The sequence below is a fragment of the Zingiber officinale genome, chromosome 10A (assembly GCF_018446385.1).
Source record: "Zingiber officinale cultivar Zhangliang chromosome 10A, Zo_v1.1, whole genome shotgun sequence".
Taxonomy (NCBI): Eukaryota; Viridiplantae; Streptophyta; class Magnoliopsida; order Zingiberales; family Zingiberaceae; genus Zingiber; species Zingiber officinale.
Genome location: NC_056004.1, coordinates 12,303,582 through 12,317,220, shown reverse-complemented (window position 1 = coordinate 12,317,220; position 13,639 = coordinate 12,303,582). Strand labels below are relative to the sequence as shown.

The 13,639-nt window shown below is 40.5% G+C and overlaps 1 non-coding gene and 1 pseudogene across 1 annotated transcript; one reads left to right on the top strand and one right to left on the bottom strand.

Annotated features, from left to right (window-relative positions):
* Positions 1 to 3,462: 3,462 nt before the first annotated feature.
* On the bottom strand, positions 3,463 to 10,581 carry LOC122026466 (annotated as a pseudogene).
* LOC122028470 lies at positions 10,076 to 10,182 on the top strand. Its single transcript, XR_006124838.1, has one exon. It is a non-coding gene; the product is annotated as a small nucleolar RNA R71 (small nucleolar RNA).
* Positions 10,582 to 13,639: the final 3,058 nt, after the last annotated feature.

Sequence of the window (13,639 nt, the reverse complement as noted above, 5' to 3'; positions counted from 1 at the left end):
ATACTAAATAATAAAATTTAGATACAAAACACTCATAATAAGTTGGAAAAAATAATGATCACTCATAACACTAAGTTATGGCTGATGATAGTAACATCCATACATGAGAACTTACTATGAACAGTCTTGCATATTAAACATACCAGAAATGTATACATGCAAATTCTTTTATTTCTTGAGGACAAGCACATTTAAGATACTTAAAAATATACAAGAAAAAAGATATGAGCAAAGTACTTCCTGTCTAGAAGAACAAATGGCAGAAGGCAAACATTAAGGGCCGGTTGAAAATGAATGAGCTATATTTATGTAAAGTGTACCACATCAATTGATATTAGTAAACCTCTCAATAGAAATGATGAACTATTAACTTAATGAGAATAACATGGTATGAGAAAATTACTAGAAGTTGAATTTTTCAAGAGTAAACTTGTTCACACAACAATATTAGTAAACTTCTTGCAGTTCAAATCATAATAAGTTGGTGAAATTGTAACAATAAACCATAATAAGTTGCTAAAATTGGGAAGCAAACATGTGATGAAAAAGTTGCTGAAATTGCTTAAATAAACTTACTTACCATATGTAGGCAACGATCAAATTTCCTGAAATTCAAGCTATGCAAGGAATGGCTGTTAAACTCCTCATTGCACTGCTTGCCTTGGCTTCCTCAATACAAATGTAGGACAAAACAATTATGGATTAACAACTGCATTTCCTCCAAATTCAAGTTTGGTTCTTCCTCTGAAAAAAAAGTATCTCATAGTATTAGAAATATTATTATTATGAAAAGCTCCAACACTCACATTTAAGAGAAGACGAATTTTAACCCTAAGATCATGATAATCTATCTGTAAGACCTCTCCCTACCAACTAAGTTAAGCTAATTGGCACCCTCAACCTGATTATCAATCTATCCATCTATTGCAATGTTTCTTTTTGATTTCCTTCTTGTTATTGCAAGTCATCAAACATCTCAACAATTTCCACAAGGTTCTGAATCCTTGGAATGATAAATGCACACCAGAGCACGAAGCATCAAAGGACAATAATAGCAGGAAACTGAACTATTCTTAAACTCAGACAACAATAATTACAACAGTGAAAGAACTCACCTGTTATTTGAATAAGCAATTCTCTTCAAAGCTCTAAATCGTCCCTCCCTGTGTCGTAATTTGTCTGCCATCTCGTGGACACTCTCACTGCTCAGGCCTACTCCTCTTGTGGCTTGGTTGCCTCACTGCGGAGCTCCACTCGGACGATGCTTCCACGGATTTGGTGAAGGAGAGGGAGAGATCAGCGTAGAGGTCGACGACACGCCGGATGTTATTGTTGAGCTCTCTGATCAAGCCCACATTGCGGCTGAGGCTGTCAGGGATCTTTGACTCGTGATTCTGATTGATCTCATTGATCAGTAATCTGTTTTGATCTAAGATGCTTTGCACCTGAAGGAAGCTCTTCTGGAAGGATTGGAAGACTTTGCTATCCACTTGGGTTCCATTGCCGAAGACTGAGAAGTTGTCTCCTTCCATCATCCTTCCTCTTTGTCACACACCCCTGATCAAATCAAAAGCAGCAAAGGGAACAAAACAAAACAAAGAAGAAAAGTTTGAAAGGCATCAGCTTTAAGTGACTAGAGGAACACGCAGTTGGAAAAGCAAATGTGAGATCACTCATAGTGGCGCAGTGCACTACTACTGTGAATTGAGAACAATCACCTTTTCTGAATCAATAAGGAACTGATACGAGATCCTACGGAAAATGATGCAGTGAAGAAGAGCATTGACGAAAAAAACTTTGATCGAGTCAGGATATATTTAGTACAAACCAACATCTCTACAAAGACATAGAGATGATCATGAGGGCAGAGCAAGGGCGGAAGACTGAAGAGAGAGACAGGAATCTACTGTAAAGTTGTCAGGCTCGAGAGGCATGAGAGACAAGTATTGTGGAAAAATAATGGCCTCGGCAGCTCCTTTTCAGAAAGAAAAGGGGTATCAAATGGCATGGTTCTCTTTGCATGATGGCATTTGGAAAGCAAGCTCATCCAATTCCCCAAGATCTATTTTTTACATAGTCCATTGAACAAATCTCACATTGAATCAATCCATCAATCTGGACTGAAAGCAAGAGGAGAATATGTACGGAAAGAAAATAAAAACGAGCATACAAATACAAAAATGGAAAGCATGTACAGAAATTTAGGGCAAATGAGAAAACCGACATAGATTGGATTTCGAAGCCAAATTCTTTAACATAAGATACATACTAAAACATGATCTTTACGGAAGCCTCTTGATCGTTTCCTTAAAGCAAGAGTAGCAAGGCAGAAAACACGAATCCGGCAAGTGAGAAACAAAATCTAAAAACCCTACAAGAAAAGGCATAATCTTTGCGCTTCCAAATCGGGGAGTAAGATTTGGGACAAACCTCGAAGATGAGGGTCACGGGTATAGAGGAGAAGCTTCGAAGCCCTCGACGATGGAGGATTGCACCAGAAGTTGGAGGAAAAGAAGATAAAAAAGAAAAGATCTGGTACGGAAGGCGCTCGTGGAGAGGAGTGGAGAGGAGAAGGCGCTCGTGGAGTGGAGAGGAGAAGGCGCTCGTGGAGAGGAGAAGGAGAGGAGAAGGCACTCGTGGAGAGGAGTGGAGAGGAGAACTCGTGGAGAGGAGTGGTGAGGAGAAGGCGCGCGCGCGTTGAGGGTTTAGAGTTTAGCAAAGCGAGGGCTGCGAATTTATTTTAAGTGAGTTTAGGGGAAACATACACAACACTTTAAAAAACGTTTTTTAAAAAAATGTTGTCTTTGACCATAAACAACAACACTAAAGACAACACTTCATTAAAAATCGTTGTCTTTAGTAAAAAGTAAATACCATAGACAACGCTTTTCACTAAAAGCGTTGTAAAACAAAGAACGACAACGTTTTTATTAAAAAGCGTTGTCTATTGGGTGTTGTGGAATGCAAAAATTCTTGTAGTGTTTAGGTGTTTCCCTAGTAGCTACCTAATCTCAAAGGGGTGCGCCAAAAGAAATTCCATCTCCTTTTTTTTTTTTTTTTTTTTTTAAACAAAAACTCCTAGGAGAAGTGTTTATCCAGTAACCAAAATGCTCATGAAAGTCACCATAGAAAATTGAGTACTAATCCGGTAAAGAAATTTAAATCCTTTTCAAATGCCGCCACCTTAGGGGTTGTGTGAAAAGTGAAACAGGGTTCTTAATGAATAAGCCACAAAGAATTTCCTAGATCCAACTAATAATCAAGTTATACTACAAGAGATGAGAGGGCAACAAAGTATCAAAGACTCTTGAACACATAGTGTCTATATCAATCAAAACAAGAGGTATATATAAAACTGAAACCGAATCTAAAACAGGAATGCAAAAACTTAAAAACGAACAACCAAAGATAAAGAAAAATAACTAGAAAAGAGGTCACCTAATAGTTATGGCAAGGTAAAGCCTAGGATCTGCGATCATCTTCCTCTTGCCATCTTCTCCTTTGCTCTGCACGAAATTCACTTTCTTCTTGCCAAAATTTTTCCTCACGCTCTCTTCTAGCGGCCTCAACTACAAAATACTTCTCAGTATTAGAAAAAAAACAGTTAGCCCCTTCCATATACCTGTCAACTCGCTCATAATGCTCCTCTGAAGTATGAGCAAACTGCTCCCACATGTTTCTATCCGCAGTATGCTTTTCTCTGAAATCCTCAAACGATGTACGGAATCCTGAAAAATCAAAAACAGAAGGTCCTGCAGAAACATCATCAGTAATAGTCCTAGGGGACTCCGGTATGAAGGAAGAAACCTGGGGTACCGGTACATGCGGTGGAATAGATGGCTCTCCTACTGTGGGTAGATCTTGGGTCCTAACATCCTTAAAAAGCCAATTACGTGTATTGCGAATGGTTGTAAGGCTATTATTTGGAAGAGGGATTTTAATATCATTTTGTAACATCAAACAGTATCCCTCCTCTAATCTCCCAATCATCTTCATATTTAAACATGCATCCAAATCCAATCGCGGACTAACCGGGCAAGTCTCCAATCCATCCAACTCACACCCTAAAGCTAATGCAATCTTAGTCAAAAGTCCTCCAATAACAATTACTCCAGTCGAGCTATTCCCAATTTTCACAAAATGTCTAACTAGGTGAGCTCCAGAATCAATTTTAACATCATTAATCATGGCCCATAAAAACTGCAATTCACTTAGCCTGGCTACCCCAACACTGTCCCCTCTCCCAAAAATAGTATTCGCCATGAATCTATGAAGATAGCGAAAAATTGGATTAGGGATATTAGATGATTTGGATCTAGAGGCATCATAGGGCATAGAGTCTAAGGCAATTTCTCTCCAAAATGTATACACACAAAAATTTCGATGTATTTGCCTCTCCCCTCCAACAGGAAAATCGAAAATTTCATTAAACTCCTTCAAATCCATCCTATAATCGATATTCCTCAACCGAAACTTAATCAATCCTTCCTCACAATTTCTTCCTTGGATTATTTCGGCCGACATGGAACTAAGGAATTCTAAAGTTATACTAGGGTAGGTAGGGTAATGGCTAGTCAAAAATTGTCCCCATCCCATCCTATTTGCCATCCAATATATATCTTCCTTAATACCTAGCGCAGCAATTGTATAAGAGTCCATATATCTAGTGGAAACTATTTTTCGTTTTTCAAGCTTGTCAAAACGAGATTTATGAATATCATCACGAAAGATTAAACCAAAAGGGTTATCAGACCGATCACCTTGGTCTTGCGCTTTCTGTTTTCCTTTGTCTTTTGAAGAAGAGGGTGCCTTCCCCGTTTTCACACGCTTGCTCATCTTTGCCGGAGGAAAATCTTCACCGGTGCACGTTTTGGAATTGAATGAGAAGAACGCAGACGATCGGAAACTGCTCTGGAACCAACGGCGAAAACTTCGAAGAGTCACGGGCGTGTTCTGACCTAAAACCCGTCGCGCCTATTTAAAAACCCTACGGCACGCCCGTGTCTCCTGACACGCCCTGGGCGTGCTGTCTTCTGGAAAACCCAACAGCCACCAACATACCTGACAGCAACCAACACGGGCGTGTTTGAAATTTGCACGGCCGTGTTCTCCTCTGTTACCTGGGCAGTTGTTCTGCAAATAAAATGAAAAATAAAATGAAAAAGAAAATAAAAGATAAAAGTATAAGGTAAGAAATTGGGTTGCCTCCCAACTAGCGCTTGTTTACGGTCATTAGCTTGACCAATATGATGTTACTCAAGTGGACTCGAGGAGGTTCTGCTCTCCTCCCTTAGGAGTTGGTTCGCTCAGATATTTTTTTAGCCTTTGCCCATTCACTTTGAAGACTCCGGTGGTTTCATTCGATATATCCACAGCTCCATAAGGATAAACTTTCTTCACTTCAAAAGGACCCGACCATCTGGATTTAAGCTTTCCTGGAAAGAGTTTCAATCGAGAGTTGAACAATAATACAAGATCACCCTCTTGGAATTCCCTACGCATAATGTGTTGATCATGCCAACGCTTAGTCCTTTCTTTATAGGATTTTGCATGCTCATAAGCGTCAAGTCGGAGTTCTTCTAGTTCATCAAGCTGAAGCCTTCTTTTCTCTCCGGCATTCTTTAGATCGAAATTCAATAATTGTATTGCCCAGAAAGCCTTGTGTTCCAACTCTACAGGAAGATGACAAGATTTCCCATACACCAAGCGAAACGGCGTCATACCAATAGGAGTCTTGTAAGCTGTCCGATATGCCCATAGAGCGTCATCCAATTTTTCTGACCAATCTGTTCGTGAATGCTTCACAGTTTTCTCTAAAATGCTTTTGATTTCTCTATTTGATACTTCCACTTGTCCACTGGTTTGGGGGTGATACGGAGAGGCAATCTTATGAGTTACTCCATACTTTTTGAGAAGATTTTCAAATTGTCTTTCAATGAAGTGTGAACCTCCATCGCTAATCACCGCTCGAGGAATTCCAAATCTAGGAAATAAGATTTTCTTAAAAAGTTTTATCACAGTCTTCGCGTCATTCGTTGGAGATGGTATAGCTTCAACCCACTTTGATACGTAGTCCACTGCTACCAGAATGTAGATATTGTTATGAGACGGGGGAAATGGTCCCATGTAATCAATCCCCCAAACATCGAAAAGTTCAACTTCTAGAATTGAATTCAGTGGCATCTCATGTCTCTTGGAAATGTTCCCCGTCCTTTGGCATCTATCACAAGTCAATACATAATCACGAGCATCTCTGAAAATATGTGGCCAATAAAATCCTGCATGAAAGACTTTAGCAGCTGTCTTCGAAGTACTTGCATGACCGCCATATGATGAAGAATGACAATGATAAAGTATATCTTTTATTTCATCCTCCGGTACACATCTCCTGTAAATAGTATCAGCACACTTCTTGAAAAGCAGTGGATCATCCCATACATAGCTCTTGATATCGCCAAAAAACTTCTTTCTCTGTTGGTAACTCATCTGATGAGGTAAAATTCCACAAGCAAGAAAATTTGCGTAGTCTGCGTACCATGGAGAATCAATCCTTTTTATAGCAAGGAGATGTTCATCTATAAAACAGTCATCAATTGGAAGATCTTCCTCCTTGGTCCCACTCTGTCCCTGATATAGTCTTGATAAGTGATCCGCTACCACATTCTCAGTTCCCTGCTTATCCTTTATTTCTAAATCAAATTCTTGCAAAAGAAGAATCCATCTTATGAGCCTTGGCTTAGCATCCTTTTTGCTCAATAGATATCTTATGGCCGCGTGATCTGTGTAAACAATAACCTTAGAGCCAACGAGGTATGATCTGAATTTATCCAAGGCAAAAACAATTGCTAAGAGTTCCTTCTCCGTAGTTGCGTAGTTCATCTGAGCATCATCCAGAGTTCGGCTAGCATAATAGATCGCATGTACCTTCCGGTCTCTTCTTTGTCCCAAGACTGCTCCCACTGCATAGTCACTCGCATCACACATGATTTCAAAAGGTAAGGTCCAATCGGGAACTTGCATTATCGGAGCTGAGATCAAAGCTTCCTTCAACCTGGAAAAAGCATCCAAACAATTTTCATCAAAAAGAAATTCAGTTTCCTTAATTAACAAATTTGTCAAAGGTTTAGAGATCTTTGAAAAATCTTTGATGAAACGCCGGTAGAATCCTGCATGTCCTAAAAAACTTCGCACTCCCTTAACGTTTGTCGGTGGAGGTAGATTTTCAATTACTTCCACCTTTGCCGTGTCTACTTCAATTCCTCGCTCTGAAACCAAATGTCCTAGCACAATGCCTTCTCTTACCATAAAGTGGCATTTTTCCCAGTTTAAAACCAAGTTTGTTTCTTCGCATCTCTGCAGAACATTAACCAAATTGGACAAGCAAGTATCAAAGTTAGTACCATAGACTGAAAAATCATCCATAAAAACTTCCATAATATTCTCAATCATATCAGAAAAAATAGCCATCATACAACGTTGAAAGGTAGCTGGTGCATTGCAAAGACCAAAAGGCATTCTCCTATAGGCAAAGGTACCATAAGGACATGTAAACGTGGTTTTTTCCTGGTCATTTGGATGTATAGGGATTTGATAAAAACCAGAATACCCATCTAGAAAACAGAAATAGGAGTGTTTTGCCAACCTTTCTAACATCTGATCAATGAATGGAAGTGGGAAGTGATCTTTCCTAGTTTCTTTGTTTAATTTCCGATAGTCAATACACATTCTCCACCCCGTAACCGTCCTAGTGGGAATCAACTCATTATTTGAATTTCTAACTACTGTCATCCCACCTTTCTTTGGCACAACATGAACCGGACTTACCCATTCACTATCAGAGATTGGATAAATTATTCCTGCATCTAGTAATTTCAAAACCTCTTTCTTGACCACTTCTTTCATGTTAGGATTAAGCCTCCTTTGTCTCTCAACTGAAGGTTTAAAATCTTTCTCGAGCAAAATTCTATGCATGCATAATGAAGGGCTAATCCCTTTTATGTCTTCAATGGTATATCCTATGGCTTTAATATGCATTCTAAGCACATGGAGCAGCTTTTCAGTATCTACTTCATTTAAACTCGCATTTACAATCACGGGGAATGTAGAATTATCACCAAGAAATTCATACCTGAGGGTTGATGGAAGAGGTTTAAGTTCTACCTGCGGTGATTCATGGTTTTCACTTTCCAATGATTTTTGTTCTAACCTCGCTTCTTCAGTCATATGCCGCACAAGGTTGATTTGTCCTCCATCTTCACTGCTCTTTGCAACGTCTTCATCATCCGAGTATGCATCCAGTGTATCGCTGAATCCGAGAAACGGTTCTTCCTCTTCTTCAACCATCTGCACCTCATCAATCCTGCAACACACATTCTGCAGGAAGGGTTGTTTAATAGCTTTAGACAAATCAAACTCAATTTTTTCGCTACCTACGGCTAACGACAGCTTGTGATTTTTAACATCAATTACGGCTCCTGCAGTGGCCAAGAAAGGTCTTCCTAGTATAATAGGTATGTATGGATCTTCATCCATTTCTAGAACAACAAAATCTGCAGGAACGACAAATTTCCCAACCGTGACAGGTACATTTTCCAATATACCTAAAGGATATCTCACAGAGCGATCAGCAAGTTGCAAAGCTAGTGTTGTAATTTTCAATTCACCCAAGTTTAATTTCTTACACAGTGAAAATGGAATAAGATTGACACTAGCTCCTAGATCACAAAAAGCTTTATCAAAGTTATGATTCCTAATCATGCATGGGATTGAAAAACTACCTGGATCCTTGAGTTTAGGAGGTAACCTGTTTTGAATTAAAGCACTACATTCCTCCGTCAGTGCCACCGTTACGCTCTCCTCAATTTTCCTTTTGTTTGTCAATATGTCTTTCAGAAATTTTGAGTATGTGGGCATTTGCTGCAAGGCTTCTGTGAATGGAATGTTAATATACAACTTCCTTAGGACATCAAGAAACTTACCAAATTGTTCATCAAGTTTGGCCTTAATTATCCTCTGAGGGAATGGAATCGGTGGTTCGTATTTTTCTAAGTGTGGGGATTTTTGGCCTTCAGATATTTTTTTTTTTTTTTCAGAAGTAGAGAATGACACGGGCGTGCTGTTCATTCCGACACGGGCGTGCTGTTCGCTGGAGGATCTCTCGGTGATTGGCACGGGCGTGCTAATCACCACGTCCTGGTCGTGTTCTTCTCTGTCCGGAAATAGCTTTGGGTTATCCTTGAGCTCATTTACTCTCTTTCCACTCCTCAAGGTAATCGCATTACAATGCTCCACAGGATTTGTTTCTGGTCTTCCCGAAAATCTCCCTGGTACTCTCGAGGGCGAATCGGCGACCTGCGCAAGTTGATTTTCCAACATTTTAGTATGATTCGCTAAATTATCTATCTTACCGGATATCTGGGAGATTGCTTCGGCTGTCTCTGAATGCTTCCGATTAGATTCCACCATGTGTTGTCGATATTCATCATTTTGTTTCGATTGGGTAGCAATGAAGTTTTCCATCATAACTTCCAAGTTAGACTTCTTCTCTTGCTGAAATCCTCCAGACGCTCCATAATTATTCTGCCCGGATTGATTTTGATTATTTCTGTAGGAAAAATTTGGATGATTTCTCCATCCCGGATTGTAGGTATTTGAATACGGATTGTTGTTTGGCTTTTGAGCATAGTTATTTATCGCATCAACTTGTTCTACCTGCGCTCCGGTAGGTTGCGTGACCATTATTTGGCAATTCATAGCTGAATGTCCTGTCACTCCACAAATCTCACAGATGATACTAGAAACAGCATTAACATTAAAATTTTCAAATTTATAGGTTAATGCATCAACCTTTGCCGCAAGACTATCTAAAGCGCTCACCTCATACTTACCTGCCAATCGAACAGGATTCTCTCTCTCTATCGCCCATTGGTGATGATTCAATGCCACGCTTTCGATAATATCGAATGCCTCCTCTAAGGTTTTGTTCATGAGCGCACCACCTGCAGCAGAGTCTAAAGAGACTTTAGTAGAGTAGGAAATTCCGTTATAAAAGGTATGGATTACGAGCCATTTCTCCAGTCCGTGATGTGGGCATTGCTGCAGTAGTCCTTTAAATCGGTCCCAAGCTTCGAAAAGAGATTCTCCATCTTTTTGCGTAAAATTTGTGATTTGGTGACGGAGTGAAGCAGTCTTGCTTGGTGGAAAATACTTATCTAAAAATTTCTGCTCGAGTTGCTCCCATGTTGTGATACAGTCCGATGGAAGCGAATGTAACCAAGCTCGTGCTTTGTCCCTTAAAGAGAAAGGGAAAAGTCGCAATCTGATCGCATCTGCAGAGGCTCCATTATATTTAAGAGTTTCACAGAATTCCAGAAACACTTCCATATGAAGATTTGGATCCTCCGTAGGTGCTCCTCCAAACTGATGTTGTTGGATCATATTCAGTAAAGCAGGCTTCAGTTCAAAGTTATTTGCTTCAATTGGAGGCCTTCTAATACTAGATCTCAGGCCTCTAGCACTTGGCGCAGCATAGTCTCTCAACAGCTTGTTCTCTACCTGATTGTTCTCTTCTTGATTGGCCATTTCTCGTTGTTTTTGAAGTCGTCTCTGAGTGTGAAAGGTTCGTTCTATTTCAGGATCAACTTCAAGAAGGACTCCTCCTTGACCTGACCTAAGCATTCAACGAGAAAGGAATACTTCCAAATATAGAAAATCGAGTTGCAAAATTGGAAAACACAATTATGGAAAATGAATAAGAAAAATTACATAGAAATCTGGATTAATCAAACTGCAATATTCTAATATTGACACAGTCCCCGGCAACGGCGCCAAAAACTTGATTGCTTAAATCCGCAAGTGCACGGTTTATCGTCAAGTAATAAAATATCGATCCCACAGGGACTGGGTCAAGTACTAGAAATGTACGAGTTTCAATTATCCAAACGAATGATCTAATGAGAAATTTTACTCTAAATCAACAATTCAAGCGAACGAAAATCAACGAAAATATTAAGAGATAAAAACAATCCTAGGATTACGGTTTCACCACTCTAACTATTATCATGACGGTTCTCCGATAATGACTACTTATACCTAGGTTGGCTTCTTTTGTTTGAATGCAACTTTCTTTATCAAGGTATCCGAATTAGATGATCTTTCATGCTTTGAAATCCTGTCACTAGATTCCTGCAAACCTATCTATACGTCCACCAGATTCGTAAGTTGATTCCTAAAATACCAACGGCCACTTTTGGTGATCACGCTGATGTATCTACTTTGATCCGTCCCCAATCTTATGGCATACGTACACAGATGACTCTTACTTGCATAGGATCCTGTCACATAAATCCCGCAAAGCCTATCTAGTCAATTACCACTTTCACAGAAACCAATCAAAGCATCATTCAACAATTTAAACAACCAACGAAAATATGCATAATCGAAAACCAGAGTTAACAACAAATCATGAACATAGTTAGGGGCTACTCCCTTAACCTAAGATTCAAACAACTACTCCATTACACCAGAGAATTCGACAATAAGATAAGGAAAAGACATTACTAATCGTCCTTGCTGATGTCGTCTATCTCCAAGTCTCAATTGCCGCCGCCTCCCCATGGTTTTAGGTTTTCTACCCTTTTATAGAGCCTCCTCTCCTTGATAGTCGGTATCACCATTGGATTGACCCTTTCCATCTTTTAAAATCATCGCCGCAATAATAGCAATCTCATTACACGGCCCGATCATGTCCTCCTCTGCTTCCTGCGTCGCTCTTCAACATCTCCGCCACGCCCGTGTTCAACAACACGCCTTGAGCGTGTTGGTCGCTGAAAACCTCGACACGCCCGTGTTTATCAACAACACGGCCGTGTTGTTCTGATACCCTGGGTAATTCGGCTGGTTTTGTGCATCCTGTCATCAGAATTCAACGCAAAGCAGTATCCTTCGTCCAAATATGTTAAACCAAATAAAAACTAACAAATATGCTTCTAACAAGATAAAATGAGATGAAATGCATATATGTTTTATGCTCAAAATTGTACATGAGTTGCACACATCATCGGGTCGACCTAGGGTTTCCGGTTGGGAATCCGAAGTCAGACTCGGACCGTCCGAATACTGTCAATTCTTCTTTACTATGTTTTATCTTATTCTAACAATGTCTAGCAGGGTATTTTGCTCGGACTAACCTTGTGTTGCAGGTGAGGAACCTGCTGGAAAAAAGGGGTCCGGGCGCCCGGGATGGATCCGGGCGCCCGCCCATCCCGGGCGCCCGGAGGTCCGGGCGTCCGGGACCAAGTTTTATCCCAGCCGCAACTTCGCCACGTGGAACATCCTGGTTGGTTGGCCACATCACACTCCAGGCGCCCGGAAGGGATCCAGGCGCCCGGGAGGTCATATAAAAAGAGGGTCGAGGGTGCAGCCAAAGTACAACAAGACATTCTAAGCTTTCTTCTGTGAAGTGCTGCCAATGAGATGACCTTGAAGTGCTACTGCGCGACGTCGACAACCCGAAGCTCAGACTCTTCGATCTTTTGTTGTCGGTATTAGTTTACTTATTGCATTAATTGTAATTCAAATTGTAATCTTTCCAATATATAGTTGTTGCCCACCGAAAGCGGTCAAGGACCGCGGGCCTTCGAGTAGGAGTTGCCATAGGCTCCGAACGAAGTAAAACACCTGCGTCTCTGTGTGTTTGATTTAACTTTCTGCTGCGTTTCTATTCTATGTTTTAAATCATTAAAATAGCCACGAGCGCTATTCACCCCCCCTCTAGCGCTTTCGATCCAACAATTGGTATCAGAGCGGGGTCATTTTGAATCGGTGCAACCACCATTCAAAATACTTTTTCGTGGTATTTTGTTATTTTCGGAGTCAATTAGAATTTTGCCTCATAGCTATATTCTAATTTTTTTTCCTCGAATCGGTCTTTCTCGGAATTGGTGCAACACCACCCAAGTTCGTGATCCTCATTTTTCTCCTACCGCACTACTAAGCCAGGACCAAGTCCTGGGACATTCTTTTTTGGTTATTTTTCACTTTAGGTAAAACTGAAATGGCCCTTCAAGAAGGCTACAGTACTGCCCACCCTTCGCTATTCACCGGAGACGACTTCGGGTACTGGAAAGGTCGGATGGAGGCATATCTCCAGACTCACTTTGAATTTTGGATGATTGTCAAAACCGGATTCGAACTACCATTTGACACCGCCGGCAAACCACTACCGTACGAAGACTGGGATGCATCTTTTATCAAGAAAGTGGAAGCTAATGCCAAGGCAACCTGCACCCTCCAGTGTGGCCTATCAAAAGAAGAACTCAACCGCGTCGGCCCCTTCAACAGCGCCAAAGAATTGTGGGAGAAGCTAATTGAACTTCACGAAGGGACATCCGACACCAAAGTAAGTAAGAGAGACTTAATTTTTAATAAATTATTTAACATCAAATTGCAGGAAGGTGAAACAGCTGCACAACTCCATGCCCGGATTCAAGATTTGCTCAATGGTCTACATGCAATTGGACAGAAGGTAGACAACCGTGACATCATAAGGTATTCTCTAAAAGCCTTTCCAAGGAACACCTTGTGGGCATCCATGGTAGATGCCTACAAGGTCTCCAAGGACTTAACTACCATTAAATTA